Source organism: Macaca nemestrina, chromosome X, assembly GCF_043159975.1.
Source record: "Macaca nemestrina isolate mMacNem1 chromosome X, mMacNem.hap1, whole genome shotgun sequence".
In the NCBI taxonomy this organism is placed as follows: domain Eukaryota; kingdom Metazoa; phylum Chordata; class Mammalia; order Primates; family Cercopithecidae; genus Macaca; species Macaca nemestrina.
The window spans coordinates 113304238-113321004 of NC_092145.1; the positions used below are offsets into that span (position 1 = coordinate 113304238).

At 44.9% G+C, this 16767-nt stretch overlaps 1 long non-coding RNA gene across 2 annotated transcripts in view; it reads left to right on the plus strand.

Annotated features, from left to right (window-relative positions):
• The first annotated feature begins 468 nt into the window (after positions 1–468).
• Positions 469–16767, plus strand: part of LOC105463736 (uncharacterized) — a 38755-nt gene continuing 22456 nt past the window's right edge. The window contains exons 1-3 of one of the 2 annotated variants that reach the window (XR_011618416.1): positions 470–847; positions 952–1151; positions 3293–3922. This is a non-coding gene — a long non-coding RNA (uncharacterized lncRNA). Of the gene's footprint in view, positions 1152–3292; positions 3923–16767 lie in introns of both variants that reach the window. The other variant, XR_976490.3, reaches the window with a different exon arrangement.

Here is a 16767-nt window from a genome sequence, read left to right on the forward strand (position 1 = left end):
ATGGAACAAGAGACCTGACAGGATCCAACAGAGACAGGTGGATGGGCTCAGAGCCTCTTTCCAGGCCCGACACTGTCTGGGGCAACAGATGATGTCCGGGAAGAGGCGGAGCCAGGTGTGACAGCTCTGAGGGCCAAAGACAGCCGTTGGGTTAATCAATTGTTCTTTGGAGCAGCTTGGACACTTTTAGAGGGTGGGCTCATAGGTGAAAGATCGGCAGGCGGACCGATCAGAAGTTCCTGCTCTGATGGCTGGGGACGTGCAGAACTAGAGGATGCGGAGCCGATTGACAGCAGACCTGACAGTAAGAGAGAGGTTAGACCCTACAGTTCTTCCGCGAGAAGGGGGCGGGGATTGGAACTTGATTGATGGCATTCCGACCAGTGAGAACGTCTGAGTCAGGGGCTCTTGAGTAGTACGTGTATTTTGGCAGTAGAGAGTTGGTCCTTGCTTTGACTGACCCTCTTAACATCCAATAAACATGCCCGCTTCAGTTGGGGGCGGGGCGACTGAGTGCAGAAAAGACGGGATCTTGTCCTTTTCCTCGTTTCCCTTAAAGAGGAAACCCAGTTCCACCAGGAGCTCCCTACCCGCTTATCTGTTTTTTATTTTATATTTTTTATTTTTTTGAGACGGAGTCTAGCTCTGTCGCCCAGGCTGGAGTGCAGTGGCACGATCTCGGCTCACTGTAACCTCCGCCTCCCGGGTTCCAGCCATTCTCTTGCCTCAGCCTCCTGAGTAGCTGGGATTACAGGTGCACGCCATCACGCCCGGCTAATTTTTGTATTTTTAGTAGAGACGGGGTTTCACCGTGTTGGCCAGGCTGGTTTCGATGTCCTAACCTCAGGTGATCCGCCCGCCTCGGACTCCCAAAGTACTGGAATTACAGGCGTGAACCACCGCGCCCAGCCTTATCTGTTTTTTTGTTTTTTTGTTTTTGTTTTTTTTAAGTTTGAACGTTACAGATTTAGAAGTTTAGCTTTCCTGCGCTGTACAGAAACGATGACCTCACTGCACCTGTGAAGAAAGAGCTGCCCCAGAAAAGGCAGTCTTAGGGTTGGGGAGTTGGCCTAGGATTGGAATTTGATTTGAGATTTTAGGCCTGAGAGGCTACGATGGAGGACGGGTGTTTCTGATAGAAGATTTCTGGGGTGAGTGATGGGAGGGTTCTAGGGACAATATTGGGGTCTGTAGAGATCAGTAATAGATGGTTAGTGGAAAAGCTAAACTTCTAAAGCTGTGACTTTCAAACGTTTTAAAACGTTTTATGCCTTTTTAACAGATAAGTGGGTGGGGAGCTACTGGTGGAAGTGGTCAGTCTGGGTCACTCATGTAGATGCCCATAGTAAGAGCCTATTCTCTGATGAGGCCGACTGGAATCAAACAGCTGATGCACTTCTAGTTCACTGCCCCCTGAACATGGCAATGCATCCACCATCATAGACTGGGCACAAAGTAAATTACTGTATGTTTCTGACACAGACCATTTGCAGTCTGACAGTGGTGTGCCTTTTGTTGCAAAGGCCAACCAACTATGGGCCAGTAGTCAAAGCCTTCCATAGATGTTCTATGTGCCCTACCATGGGCAGGTATCTGATATTGTTAAACATTGAAATGGCCTCCTCAAAAATGAACTCAAAAGGATTTCAGAACCTACCTCTCTCTCCTTCTCCTGGTCTACTCACCTTAGTAAGGCAGTTTGGTCACTAAATGTGGCTGTCCCAAGAATGGGATCATCTCCCATTGTGTACCTCGGATAACAGTCAGGACAAAAGGGGTGGGCCATAGAGGCATTTGGGATTCTACCATTGCCATTCCTGGACGTGATGTGTTTTTCTTTCCTTTAACAGTAATCCCAGGTCCCAGGCTAACCTAGTTGGTAACCCTCCAGGCAGCAGCCCAGCCCAAAAGAGCCCGAGGGGACTTAAACTTTTTTTTTTTTTTTTTTTTTTTGATACTGAGTCTCCCTCTGTTGCCCAGGCTGGAGTGCAGTGGTGCAATCTCAGCTCACTGCCACCTCTGCCTCCTGGATTCAAGCAATTCTCGTGTCTCAGCCTCCCAAGTAGCTGGGATTACAGGCACCTACCACTACACCTGGCTAATTTTTGTATTTTCAGTAGAGACAGGGTTTCACCATGTTGGCCAGGCTGGTGTCGAACTTCTGACCTCAGGTGATCTGCCCACCTTGGCCCCCCAAAGTGCTGGGATTACAAGCGTGAGCCACCATGCCTGGCTCGGACTTAAACTTAATTCTGGTCAGTCACCTGAATTCTCTTGTTGGGTGGACACGGTCCTAGATCCTAATGACAATGACCGCTTGACTGAGTACACTACTCACCAAGTTCCCATACAGCAGCTCACATGGGCTAAGATAGAAGACATTTAAAAAAAAGTCTGTAAATTTTATAAAAATGCCTTTGGCCCTTTTGTACTTGACCCTTCTGGATGAAAGGTCTGGGTACAAATAGGGGATGATTGGGAAAAAGTGAAGTTACAGGCTCTGAGATGGGATACATTGATTTCATGAGGTGTGGAAGGAGAGCATTTGGGGAGTGATATGGTTGGCTTGGCTCTGTGTCCCCACCCAAATCTCACGTTGAATGGGAATCCCCCTGTGTCAGGGGAGGGACCTGATGGGAGGTGATTGGATTATGGGGGGAGTTTCCCCCATGCTGTTCTTGTGATAGTGAGTGAATGAGTTCTTACGAGATCTGATGGTTTAAAAAGTGCGTGATGCTGGGTGCGGTGGCTCACGTCTGTAATCCTAGCACTTTGGGAGGCCAAGGCAGGCAGATTGCCTGAGTTCAGGAGTTCAAGACCACCCTGGGCAACATGGTGAAATTCTGTCTCTACTAAAAATACAAAAATTAGCTGGACATGGTGGTGTGTGCCTGTGGCCCTAGCTACTCAGCAGGCTGAGGCAGGAGAATGGGAGGTGGAGGTTGTAGTGAGCCAAGATCACGCCACTGCACTCTAGCCTGGGTAACAGAGCAACACCCTGTCTCAAAAAAAAAAACAAAAAACTGGGTGGCTTTCTTCCCTTGTTCTCTCTCCTGCCGCCTTGTGAAGAAGGTTCTTGCTTTTGCTTCACCTTCTGCCATGATTGTGAGTTTCCTGAGGCCTCCCCAGCCATGCAGAACTCTGAGTCAATTAAACCTCTTTTCTTCATAAGTTACCCAGTCTCAGGTAGCTCTTTATAGCAGTGTGAAAATGGACTAATACAGGGAGGAAATATCTTAGACCCTGAGAGGTGCAAGATGGGGAGACAATGAATGCTCTGTTTGTCCCCTAGATCGAGCACTTGCAGTCCAACGAAACAATCATCTGGTCTGCTGGAGTCAAGCAGCAGGTGCAGCTGGCAATCTGACCTGCTGCTAGGTTTGCCATCACTGTCCTTGGGTGACAAAAACAGAAAAAAGCATGTGAGCACGGCTGCTCCTGAATTACTCTGCTGTGCCTGATGCCATCAACAGCAGCTCCTGAAGACAGGCTTCCCTCATACCTGTAGACATACGTGGACCAGCACAACCTTGTTTAGATCTGGCTGATCCAAATTCATCTGCTTCTCCTGGCACTCGAGTGGTCTTGGATTATGCCATGTTTAGCAATTGAGCTACAAGTACTAAGATGCTACTTGCTATAGGTGGAATGTTTATGTTACCTCAAAATTCATATGTTGGAATCCTAAGCCCCAAGGTATTAGAAGGTAGGGCCTTTGGGAGGTGATTAGGTCTTGAGGGCAGAGCCCTCATGAGAGGAATTAGTGCCCTTATAAATGGGACCCCAGAGTGCTTGCTCCCTTGTCATTTTCTCCATGTCAGGACACAGTGAGAGGATGGCCATCTGTGAACCAGGAAGTGGACCCTCACCAGATGCAGAAATCTGCTGGCAACTTGATCTTGGACTTCCAGCCTCCAGACCTGTGAGAAATAAACTTGTTGGTTATATGCTACCCTGTCTATTGTATTCCATTATAGCAGCCTGAATAGACTACCTCTTATAACACTACCAAACCAATGTAATGGTGAGTCAAATCAATTTGAACAACAAATGTTGAAGTGAAATGAACTGTTCCCCTTTGGATGGTATATTTGTATATGGGGAGAACAGTGGGAAACAGAATGTCTCTCCACTTGGGATAGGGTTTGCTTTGGGGCCCATGTATTGCCCCCTAAATTATTGACAATACACCAAACATCAGCACATCAGTCTAAATTCCTTTGTGTGGGTTGTACATATGGTAGCCTGGCCTTAGTTTTACTACTTTGTGGCTGCCTAAAGATACAAGGCCCCAATCACTGATTACCTCAGCCATTTCTCAGGGTTGTGATGACAGCGAGCAACCCTGTGGGATGAGGCAATGTCTCCCTCTGGGGTGAAAGACAGGCTGGATGACCCAAGCTCAGTGTTTCTTGGCTGTGATGTAAACCTATTGTGTGTGCAATGTCCACCAGGGACCCTCTGCATCACTGCTGTGGGAGTTGGAGGACAAGGGGAGCAGGTGCCCCTGTGACATGCATGCTGCTGCTGTCCCAGGAGCAGGAAGGTCCTTTGTCTCAGCCCCAGGAGTCTCATGTTTTCTGTCAGCATCTCTAAAACATGTTAGCTTGTAAGAGGGTGGAGTCTCAGACCTTTCGCAGACCCTGACAATCAACAGTGGAGGGATTTTTCTTTATGCTCTGACAGTCTCTATGGTCTGGTCACTGGCAGTTTTGGAAGGTAGTGATTGGTTGCCAATGGTGTCAGGATGAGGCTCCAGGGATTTGAATCCTGAGGTAATTAATAATTGGAGGCCTTTGAGGCTACTGATTGAGTGTCTGTGGCTGTCAGTCACTGGGAGAGGGGCCATAGTGGTAGTGTTTGTGTGAGCCAGTGATGACTGACACTCTGTGCTTCCTTCCTCCCTCCCTCCTTCCCTCCCTCCCTCCCTCCCTCCCTCCCCTTCCTTCCTTCCTTCCTTCCTTCCTTCCTTCCCTCCCTCCCTCCCCTTCCTTCCTTCCTTCCTTCCCTCCCTCCCCTTCCTTCCTTCTTTCCTTCCTTCCTTCCTTCCTTCCTTTCCTCCCTCCCTCCCTCCCTCTCCTTCCTTCCTTCCCTCCCTCCTTCCTTTCTTTCTCTCTCTCTTTCTTTCTTTCTTTTCTTTTTCTTTCTTTCTTTGTTTCCTTCTTTCTTTCTTTCTTTCTTTCTTTCTCTTTCTTTCTTTTCTTTCTTTCTTTCTCTTTCTTTCTTTCTTTCTTTCTTTCTTTCTTTCTTTCTTTCTTTCTTTCTTTCTTTCTTTCTTTCTTTCTTTCTCCTTCCTTCCTTCCTTCTTTCCTTCCTCTTTCTTCCTTTTCTTTCTCTCTCTAATTCTTTCTCTTTTTCTTTCATTCTTTCTCCTTCTCTCTCTCTCTTTTTTTCTTTTTTTTTTTGAGACAGAGTTTCACTCTGTTGTCCAGGCTGGAGTGCAGTGGCACAATCTCGGCTCACTGCAAGCTCCACCTCCTGGGTTCAAGCGAGCACGCCCAGCTAAGTTTTGTATTTTTAGTAGAGATGAGGTTTCACCACTTGGCCTGGCTGGTCTCAAACTCCTGACCTCAAGTGATCTGCCAACCTTGGCCTCCCAAAGTGCTGGGATTACAGGCATGAGCCACTGCACCCAGCCTCTTTTTCTTTCTTCTTTCTTTCTTGCTCCGTCACCCAGGCTGGAGTGCAGTGGTGCAATCATATCTCACTGCAACCTCAAACTCCTCGTCTCAAGAGGTCCTCCTACCTTGGCCTCCCAAAGCACTGGGATTACAGGCATGAGCCACAGTGCCTGGCCTTGATTGTGGTTTCATTGGTTCCTTAATTGGATTCTTGGAGGGTCAGTGATTGGGCCTATGTATGATTACTGTTTGGAGACTTTGGAGGACCCTGTGGGAAACAGCTGCCCCAGGCAGGTGGGAATGGGTCTTCAGGAAAGCATGGAGTTGAATTTTTTAGGTAATAGTCTCCCTTTAGATTCAGACCTACATTTATTTGGTACATAGCTCTACTACTTACTAACATAGTATGACCTTGGTCGAGTTTCTGATTCCTTCTGAGCCTCAGAAGTTTCCTTATCTAGAAAATGGAGATAATATAGAATGCATATGCTATATAATACTGTAATATATAGAGTATATAATATATATGATGTCCTAGTATTGTGGAAAATCCTCAGCATGTCCATAGTGCAAAGTCATAGAAGATTTGTGAGAACAGAGGCAGTAACACACTGGGATACACCCCTATGGATTCGGGACTTGCAGGGCGGGAGGTGGGGAGAATGTGAATGGGGACTGGCTTTGCTGCAGGGCAGCTGCTCCCCCACCTCTCTGTGGTAAATCCTATCTATCTCCATGTGTCTTGTGAGGTACCTCCACTCCCTTGGACAAATCCGACCTCCACGTGTCCTATCAGGTTCACAGTTTTGACTCAGAGAAAGGCTAGCACAGAGACAGTCCTAGGACAGATCTCCTGGTTTTTGGCCTAGGTAGGTAATCTTATCAGCAGGGAAGTTTGTAATCTTGTCAGCAGAGGGTAGGCAGTGTAGGTTGCCCAGGATGTGCACTGAACTATTCAGGAGCTTTATTTTAAGTAACCCTGACATTGTCATACTGCAGCCTGAGCTCTTGACCTGAGCCTCACAGATGCCCCCTGCCCTCCACAATCACTGACCTCCACAGACTACTCGTTTTTATAGTTTCGTTTCTTTTTCTAGTTTTACTGAACTGGCTAGAATCTTCAGTACAATGTGTTTTTTGTTGTTGTTGTTTGTGTTTTGAGGCGGAGTCTCGCTCTGTCGCCCAGGCTGTAGTGCAGTGGTGCGATCTCGGCTCACTGCAACCTCTGCCTCCCGGGTTCAAACGATTATCCCACCTCAGCCTCCCGAGAAGCTGGGATTACAGATACCCTCCACCACACCCAGCTAATTTCAGTACAATGTTGAATGGCAGTATTGATACTAGAACCCTTGTCTTTTTCCTGATTTAAAGGAAAGTCTTTCAGCTTTTCCCATTGAGAACAATTTTTTATAGAGACTATCATGTTAAAAAAAAACCTTCCTGTCTTTTCCTAGTTTGATAGGAGTTTTTTGTTTGTTTTTTTTTGACAGGGTCTTGCTCTGTTGCCCATGTTGGAGTGCAGTGGCGCCATCATTGCTCACCACTCACTGCAGCCTTGGCCTCCCAGGGCTCAAGCGATCCTCCCATCTCAGCCTCCCAAGTAGGTAGGATAAGCTCATGCCACCATGCCCAGCTATTTTTTTTTTTCTCTAGAAACGAGGTTTTGCTGTGTTGCCCATGGCTGGTCTTGAACTTCTGGACTCAAGCAATCTGCCTACTTCAGCCACCCAAAGGGCTGGGATGCTGGGAATAGAGGTGTGAGCCATCATGTTCAGCATTTTGTTTTGTTTTGTTTTGTTTTGTTTTGTTTTGTTTTTTGAGACAGGGTCTCATTCTGTCACTTTGGCTGGAGTGCAGTGGTGCAATCATAGCTCACTACAGCTTCGACCTCCTGGGCTAAAGCAATCCTCCCACCTTGGCCTCCTAAGTAGCTAGGACTACAGGTGTGTACCACCACACCTGGCTAATTTTTTAATTAAAAAAATTATAAATGGATGTTAAGATTTGTCAGATGCTTTTTCTGTGTCTTTCTTGGCAACCACAAGAGTCTTCTCTTTTAATCTGTAAATATGGTAAATTGGCTGGGCAAGGTGGCTCATGCCTGTAATCCCAGCATTTTGGGAGGCCGAGGCAGGTGGATTACTTGAGACCAGGAGTTCGAGACCAGCCTGGGCAACATGGTGAAACCCCCTCTCTACTAAAAATACAAAAAATTAGCCAGGTGTGGTTGTGCATGCCCATGGTCCCAGCTACTTGGGAGGCAGGCGAATTGCTTGAACCTGGGAGGCGGAGGTTGCAGTGAGCTGAGATCATGCCACTGGACTCCAGCCTGGGGTGACAGACTGAGACTGTCTCAAAGAAAAAAAAGAAAGAAAGAAAGAAAGAAAGAAAGAGAAAAGGTAAATTACATTATTTAATTTTCCAGTATTAAACTAATATTGTATTCTAGGGATAAACCCAACTTGTTTATTGTTTATAATATATTAACCTTTTTATGTATTACTAGTTTTTTAGGATTTTTGCATCTATGTTCATGAAGGAGATAAACCTGAAAATTTTCTTTATTGAAAAAATTTTATCATTACTTTTATTTTTTAGAGACAGGGTCTCGTTCTGTTGTCCAGGCTAAAGTGCAGTGATGCAATCACGGCTCACTGCAGCCTTGAATTCCTGGGCTTAAGTGATCCTCCTACCTCAGCCTCTCAAGTAGCTGGAACTACAGGTGCATGCCACCACATCTGGCTAAATTTTTATTTATTTACAGACAGAGTCTCACCATATTGCCCAGGCTGGTCTCAAACTCCTGGCCTCAAGTGATCGTTGTGTGTTATGCTATCTTTTATGGGTTGAATTGTGTTCCCCGCCAAAAAGATGTTGAAGTCCTAACTCCTAGTAGCTCAGAATATGATCTTATGTAAAGTTTGGAAATAAGGTTGTTGCAGATGTAATTAGTTAGGATGATGTCCTTATAAGAAGACGGCCATGTGAAGACAGAAGCATACTGGGAGAATGCCATGTGGCCACGGAGGCAGAGATTGGAGTTTTGCAGCTGCAAGCCAAGGAATGCCGAAAGTTGCTGGCAAACCACCAGAACCTAAAAGAGGAGAGGAAGGATTCACCGACAGGTTTCAGAGGGAGCACGGCCCCGCAGACACCTTGACTTCAGACTTCCAGCTTCCAGAATTGTGAGAGAATAAATTTTTGTTGTTTTAAGTCACTCAGTTGGTGGTAGTCTGTAATGGCACTTCTATGGAGCTAATACACTATCCTCCTAAAATAAATTGGAGATTTAAGCCTCTTTTTTCCTCTTCCCTGTAAGAGTTTATGCAGTACTAAAGTAATCTGTTCCTTGAGTGTTTTGTAGAACTCAACTGCAAAGCCCTCTGGGCTCACTATTTTCTTTGTGGGAAGGTATTTCTTAAATAGGAACTAAACTCTTAGTCATCTACTGTGTATCTTCAGCACTGAGTATATAGGTGGGAACAAGACAGGCAAAGTCCTTGCCCTCATGGAGTGCCAATGGTCAGAAAAAATACATTCTGGATACACACACACACACACACACACACACACACACACACACGCACACACATATATGTAATATCCAGTAGGCAATTGGATATGTATGTCTGGGCTCTGCAGAGGGGCCTGGGATGCATGTTCAGAAGTGGATGGTTGTGGCCGGGCACAGTGGCTCATGCCTGTAATCCCAGCACTTTGAGAGGCTGAGGCAGGTGCATCACCTGAGTCCAGGAGTTCAAGACTAGCTGGCCAACGTGGTGAAACCCTGTCTCCACTAAAATACAAGAATTAGCCATGTATAGCAGCAGGTGCCTGCAATCCCAGCTACTCAGGAGGCTGAAACATGAGAATTGCTTGAACACAGGAGGTGGAGGTTGCAATGAGCCAAGATCATGCCATTGCACTCCAGCCTGGGTGACAGAGCGAGACTCCATTTCAAGAAAAATAAAAGTGGATGGTTGTTGAGACTTTGGGAAAAGATTAGTTTGTCCAGAAATAGAGGATACATTCCTTCATGTAAAATTATTTCTGATGCAATAAATTCCTCCTTATACTATTTGTGCAACCTCAGGTCTGTGATATCTTTTCCAGAAAAGTTTATATAGGATTGGTGTTTTGTTGTTTTTGAGACAGGTTCTCACTCTGTTGCCCAGGCTGGAGTGCAGCGGTGTGAACATGGCTCACTGCAGCCTTAACTTCCTGGGCTCAAGCAATCCTTTCACCTCAACCTCCTGAATAACTGGGACCACAGGTGTGCACCACCACACTTGGCTAATTTTTAAATTTGTTGTAGAGATGGGGTCTGGCTGTTTTGTCCAGGCTGGTCTCAAACTCTGGGGCTCAAGCAGTCTTCCTGCCTTGGCCTCCTAAAATGATGGGATTACAGGTGTAAGTCACTGTGCCTGGCCTAGGATTAGTGTTTTTTTCCTGTTTAAATGTTTGCTAGAATTCACTGGTGAAGCCAGTTAGAATTTTGCGTACAATATTGAAGAGAAGCGATAAGAGTAGATATTCTTGTCTTATTCCAGATCTTACGAGGAAAGCATTGTTTTTCACCATTAAGTATGCTGTTAGATGTAGGATTTTTGTAGAAGCCCTTTATTTGAGGATTTCACAAGAATCTTTCCGTTATTTATTTCTTTTCTTTTTTTTTTTTTTTGAGACGGAGTCTTGCTCTGTCACCCAGGCTGGAGTGCAGTGGCCGGATCTCGGCTCACTGCAAGCTCCACCTCCCGGGTTCACGCCATTCTCCTGCCTCAGCCTCCCAAGTAGCTGGGACTACAGACGCCCGCCACCTCGCCTGGCTAGTTTTTTTGTATTTTTAGTAGAGACGGGGTTTCACCGTGTTAGCCAGGATGGTCTCGATCTCCTGACCTCGTGATCCGCCCGTCTCGGCCTCCCAAAGTGCTGGGATTACAGGCTTGAGCCACCGCGCCCGGCCCGTTATTTATTTCAAATTTAGTTCCAATGTGGTCAGAGAACATTTCTCATTAGACTTGAGCCCTTTTTAATGTATTGAAGCCTGTCAATGGCCCAGAATATACGTTTGTAAGCGTTCTATGTGCACTTGAAAATAATGTGTATTCTGCTGTTGAAGGAGTATTCTACAAATGTTAGTAACGTTTAATTCGTTAGTAGTGTTGCTCATGTCTACTATGTCCCTGCTGATATTGACTGACTACTTATTCTGTTAATTATTAAGAAGGCTTATTGGCCAGGCGCGGTGGCTTATGTCTGTAATCCCAGCAATTTGGGAGGCCGAGGAGGGCAGATCCCCTGAGGTCAGGAGTCCGAGATCAGCCTGGCCAAAATGGTGAAACCCCATCTCTACTAAAAATACAAAAAAAAATTTAACTGGGCATGGTGGCACACATCTGTAATCTCAGCTACTCGGGAGGCTGAGACATGAGAATTGCTTGAACGCAGGAGGCAGAGGTTTCAGTGAGCCAATATCATGCCACTGCACTCCAGCCTAGGTGACAGAGTGAGACTCCATCTCAAAAAAAAAAAAAAAAAAAAAAAAAAAGAGAAAAAAGAAAAAGAAAAAAAGGAGGTTTATTGAGGCCAGGCAAGGTGGCTCACACCTGTGATCCCAGCACTTTGAGAGGCTGAGGTGAGTGGATCACCTGAGGTCAGGAGTTCGAGACCAGCCTGACCAACATGGTGAAACCCCGTCTCTACTATCTCTACTAAAAATACAAAAATTAGCTGGGCGTGGTGGTGGACACCTGTAATCTCAGCTACTTGGACTAAGGCAGGAGAATCGCTTGAACCTGGGAGGCAGAGGTTGCAGTGAGCCGAGATCACACCATTGCACTCCAGTCTGGGCAACAGAGCAAGACTCTATCTCAAAAACAAAAAACAAAACAAACAAAAACAAACAAACAAACAAAAAACATGAAGGCTTATTGAAATCTCCAACTATGATTGTGGGTTTGTCTACATCTTCTTGCAGTTCTATCAGTTTTTGCTTCATGCATTTTGAGCTCTGTTTTCAGGCTATAAATGTTAAGGATTTTTATATCTTCTTGACCTTCTTTATCCCTGAAATTGACCTTTTTCAATATTAATAGTCACTCCAAGTTTTTTAAAAATACGAGCACGATATATTTTTTTCTATCCTTTTACTTTTTTAAATTAGCGTCTTTGTATTTGAAGTGCATTCCTTGTAGGGGGCACGGAGATTGGTCTTGCTTTTTTTTCCAATCTGGAAATGTCTGCCTTTGTATTGGAGGGTTTAAACCACTTATATTTAATGTCATATTGATGTGGTAGTTAGGTTTGATTCTATCACCTTCCTATTTGTTTTCTATTTGTCCCATCTGTTCTTTGTTCCAAATTTAAATTTTTTCTGTGTTCTTTTGGATCAATTAAATACATTCATGATTCTATTTCATGTCTTTTGTTGTCTAATAAGCTATAAGTCTTTGTTTTGTTGCTTTGGTGGTTGCCTTAGGGTTTATAGTATACATTGTTATCAGAGTCCACTTTCAAGGGGTATATCACTTCATGTATAGTATTAAAAAACCTTACAGTATTATACTTTTATCTCTCTCCTTTTAGCCTTTATGCTATTCATTAATGCATTCTACTTTTACATATGTTGTAAACCTTAAGGAGCCAATTATATTTTAAATATATTTAAATAATAGAAAAAACATATATTTATCCATATAATTACCATTTATTTATTTACAACTGGAGTAATTTCCTTTTGCTTGATGCATTTCTGTAACATATTTTTTTCTTTTTTTTTATTTTTGAGACGGAGTTTCACTCTATCACCCAGGCTGGAGTGTAGTGGCGTGATCTTGGCTCAAGGCAACCTCCACCTCCTGGGTTCAAGCGATTATTTTGCCTCAGTCTCCCAAGTAGCTGGGACTACAGGCGCATGCCACCACACCTGGCTAATTTTTGTATTTTTAGTAGAGATAGGGTTTCACCATATTGGCCAGGCTGGTCTCGAACTCCTGACCTTATGATGCGCCCACTTCAGCCTCCCAAAGTGCTGGGATTACAGGTGTGAGCCACCACGCCCAGCCTCTGTAACATTTCTTATAGTGCGGCTCACTGTAGCTTCACCCTCCTGAACTAAAGCAATCCTCCTTCCTCAGTCTCCAAATAGCTATGACTACAGGCATGTGCTATCACAACTGGCTAATTTTTTTTTTTTTTTTGCTTTTGTAGATATGGGGGTCTCAATGCCACTGATTTTTGTATGGTGATTTTGTATCCTGCAACTTTCCTGAATTTGTTCATCAGTTCTAATAGTTTTTTGGTGGAGTCTTTAGGTTTTTCCAAATATAAGCTCAGATCATCTGCAAAAAAGTATAATTTGATTTCTTCCTTTCCAATTTGGATGCCCTTTATTCCTTTCTCTCTCTCTCTCTCTCTCTCTCTCTCTCTCTCTTTTTTTCCTGTGAGACGGAGTCTCTTTCTGTCACCCAGGCTGGAGTGCAGTGGCTCGATCTTGGCTCATTGCAACCTCTGCCTCCTGGGTTCAAGCGATTATCTCCTGCCTCAGCCTCTGGAGTGGCTGGGATTACAGGCACACGCCACCACATCCAGCTAATTTTTTTGTATTTTCTGTAGAGATGGGGTTTCACCATGTTGGCCAGGCTGGTCTTGAACTCCTGACCTCAGTTGATCCACCCACCTTGGCCTCCCAAAGTGTTGGGATTACAGGTGTGAGTCATCCTGCCCCGCCATATTTCTTTCTCTTGTCTGATTACTCTAGCTGGGACTTCCAGTGCTATGTTGAGTAACAGTGGCGAAAGTGGGCATCCTTGTCTTGTTCCAGGTCTTAGAGGAAAGGCTTTCAATTTTTCCCCATTCAGAATGACACTAGCTGTGGGTCTATCATATATGGTTTCATTGTGTTGAGATATGTTTGTTCTATACTCAGTTTTTTGAGGACTGTTATCATGAAGGGATGTTGAGCTTTATCAACTCCTGCCATTTTGTTGTTCGTTTTCTGGTTGTTTTGTGGTCTTCTCTTCCTCCTTTCCTTTTTCCTGTCTTCCTTTCAGTGAGGGTGGTTTTCTCAGGTGGTATGTTTTAATTTCTTGCTTTTTTATTTTTTGCATATCTGTTGTATGTTTTTTGATTTGAGGTTACCATGAGCCTTGCAAATATCTTATAACCCATTATTTTAAGCTCATGACAAAGTAACACTGATGGTATAAACATACAAACAAATAAGCAAAGAGAAAACCAATAAAAACTCTTACACTTTAACCTCATCCCCCATTTTTTAACTTTTTGTTGTTCCTATTTATATCTTATTGTACTATGTCTTGAAATGCTGTCATAGTTATCATTTTCAATTGGCTCATCTTTTCATCTTTTTTTTTTTTTTTTTTTTAGATGGAGTTTCACTCTTGTTGCCTAGGCTGGAGTGCAATGGCATGATCTTGGCTCACCGAAAACTCTGCCTCCCGAGTTCAAGTGATTCTCCTACCTCAGCCTCCCGAGTAGCTGGGATTACAGGCATGCGCCACCATGCCTGGCTAATTTTGTATTTTCAGTAGAGATGAGGTTTCTCCATGTTGGTCAGGCTGGTCTTGAACTCCCGACCTCAGGTGATCCGCCAGCCTCCCAAAGTGCTGGGATTACAGGCGTGAGCCACCATGTCCAGCCTCCTTCAGGACTTTAAATATGTCATGCCACTGTCTCCTGGCTTGTAAGGTTTCCACTGAGAAGTCTGCTGCCAGATGTATTAGAGCTCCATTGTGTTGTTTCTTTTCTCTTGCTGATTTTAGGATCTTTTCTTTATCCTTGACCTTTGGGATTTTATTATTATTTTTGAGACAGGATCTTGCTCTTTTGCCCAGATTGGAGTGCAGTGGTGCAATCATGGCTCACTACAGCCTTGGCTTCCTGAGCTCAAGTGATCCTCCCATCTCAGCCTTCCAAGTAGCTGGGACTACAGGCACATGATCCCACATCTGGCTAAATTTTGTATTTTTGTTTTGGTAGAAATGGGATTTTGCCATATTGCCCAGGCTGGTCTCAGACTCCTGGGCTCACATGATTTACCCACCTCAGCCTCCCAGAATGCTAGGATTACAGGCATGAGCCGACACGCCTGGCCAGGAGTTTGATTATTAAATATCCTAAGGTAGTCTTATTTTGGTTAAATCTGCTTGGTGTTCTGTAACCTTGTACTTGAATATTGAAATCTTTCTCTATGTTTGGGATGTTCTCTGTTATTAGCCCTTAACAGATAACTTTTTTTCCCTATCTCTCTTTCTCTCTCCTTTTTAAGGCCAATAACTTTTAGATTTGCCCTTTGAGGCTCTTTTCTAGATTCTGTAGGCATTCTTCAATCTTTCTTTCTTTCTCTCTTTTTCTCTTTCTCTCTTTCTCTCTTTCTTTCTTTCTTTCTTTCTCTCTTTCCTGAGACAGAGTCTTATTCTGTCACCCAGGCTGGAGGGCAATGGCGCGATCTCGGCTCACTGCAACCTCCGCCTCCTGCTCCAGCGATTCTCCTGCCTCACCCTCCCGAGTAGCTGAGATTACAGGCCTGACTAAGTTTTGTATTTTTAGTAGAGATGGGGTTTCACCATCTTGGCCAGGCTGGTCTCGAACTCCTGACCTTCTGATCTGTCCACCTCGGTCTCCCAAAGTGCTGAGATTACAGGCGTGAGCCACCGTGCCTGGCCTCTTTTTTCTTTTGTCTTCTCTGACTATATGTTTTCAAATAGCCTGTCTTCAAGCTCACTAATTCTTTCCTCTGCTTGATCAATTCTGCTCCTAAATGACTCTGATGCATTCTTCAGTCTGTCAATTGCATTTTTCAGCTTCAGAATTTCTGCTTTATTCTTTTTTCATTATTTCAGTGTCTTTGTTAAATTTATCTGATAGGATTCTGAATTTCTTCTTTATGTTATCTTGAGTTTCTGTGAGTTTCCTCAAGACAGCTATGTTGAATTCTCTGTCTGAAAGGTCACATATCTCTGTTTTTCCAGGATTGGTCCCTGGTGTCTTATGTAGTTCATTTGGTAAGGTCATGTTTTCCTGGATGGTCATGATGCTTGTCTGGGCATTGATAAGTTAGGTATTTACTGCAGTCTTTGCATCCTGGGCTTGTTTGTACCCATCCTTCTTGGGAAGCCTTTCCAGGTATTTGAAGGGACTTGGGTGTTGTGATCTATGTTTTTTGTCATCGAAGCCATATTTGCATTGGGGGAACCCCAAGCCCAGTAACACTGTGGCTCTTGTAGACTCATAGAGGTACCACCTTTGTGGTCTTGGATAAGATCCAAAAGATTCCTTTGGATTACCAGGGAAACATTCTTGTTCTCTTCCTTTACTTTCTCCCAAACACACAGTTTCTCTCTCTGTTCTGAGCCACCTAGAGCTAGGGAAGAGGTGACACAAACACCCCGGTGGCCACCACCAGTGGGACTGCACCAGGTCAAACCTGAAGCCAGCTCAGCACTGGGTCTTGCCCAAGGCCCATGGTAACCACTGCCTGGCTACCACTAATGTCCACTCAAGGCCCTAGAACTCTACAATGAGCAGGTGGCAATGCCAGCCTGGCTTGTGTCCTTCCCTTCAGAGCAGCAAGTTTCCCCAGTCTTGAGCAGGCCTAGAGACGCCATCCAGGAGCCAGGGCCTAGGCATGGAAACCTTGTGAATCTACCTGGTACTCTATTCTATGGTGGCCGAGCTGGCACCCAAGCCACAAGACAAAGTCATTCCCACTCTTCCTTCCCCTTTCCATAAGCAAAGGAGTCTCTGTGGCCAGCACTGACCCAGGTCTTTGGCAAATATTGCCTGGCTACCACTGCTATTCACTCAGGGCCCAAGGGCTCTTTATTCAGCTTGTCGTGAATGCTGTCAGGCCTGGGACTCACTCTTCAGGCTAGTGGGCTTTCCTCTGGCCCAGGCAAGGTCCAGAAATGTTGTCTAAGAGCCAAGGCCTGGAATTAGGGACCCCAAGAGCCTATTTGGTGCTCTACTCCCATGTGGTGAAGCTGGAACATAAGCTGCAAGACAAAGTCCCCTTTACTCTTTCCTCTCCTTTTCCAAGCAGAGGGGTGTCTCTTCCTGTGGCTACCACAGCAGGGAATATGCTGGGTCACACCTAAAGCCAGCATGTTTCAGGGTCTCACCCAAG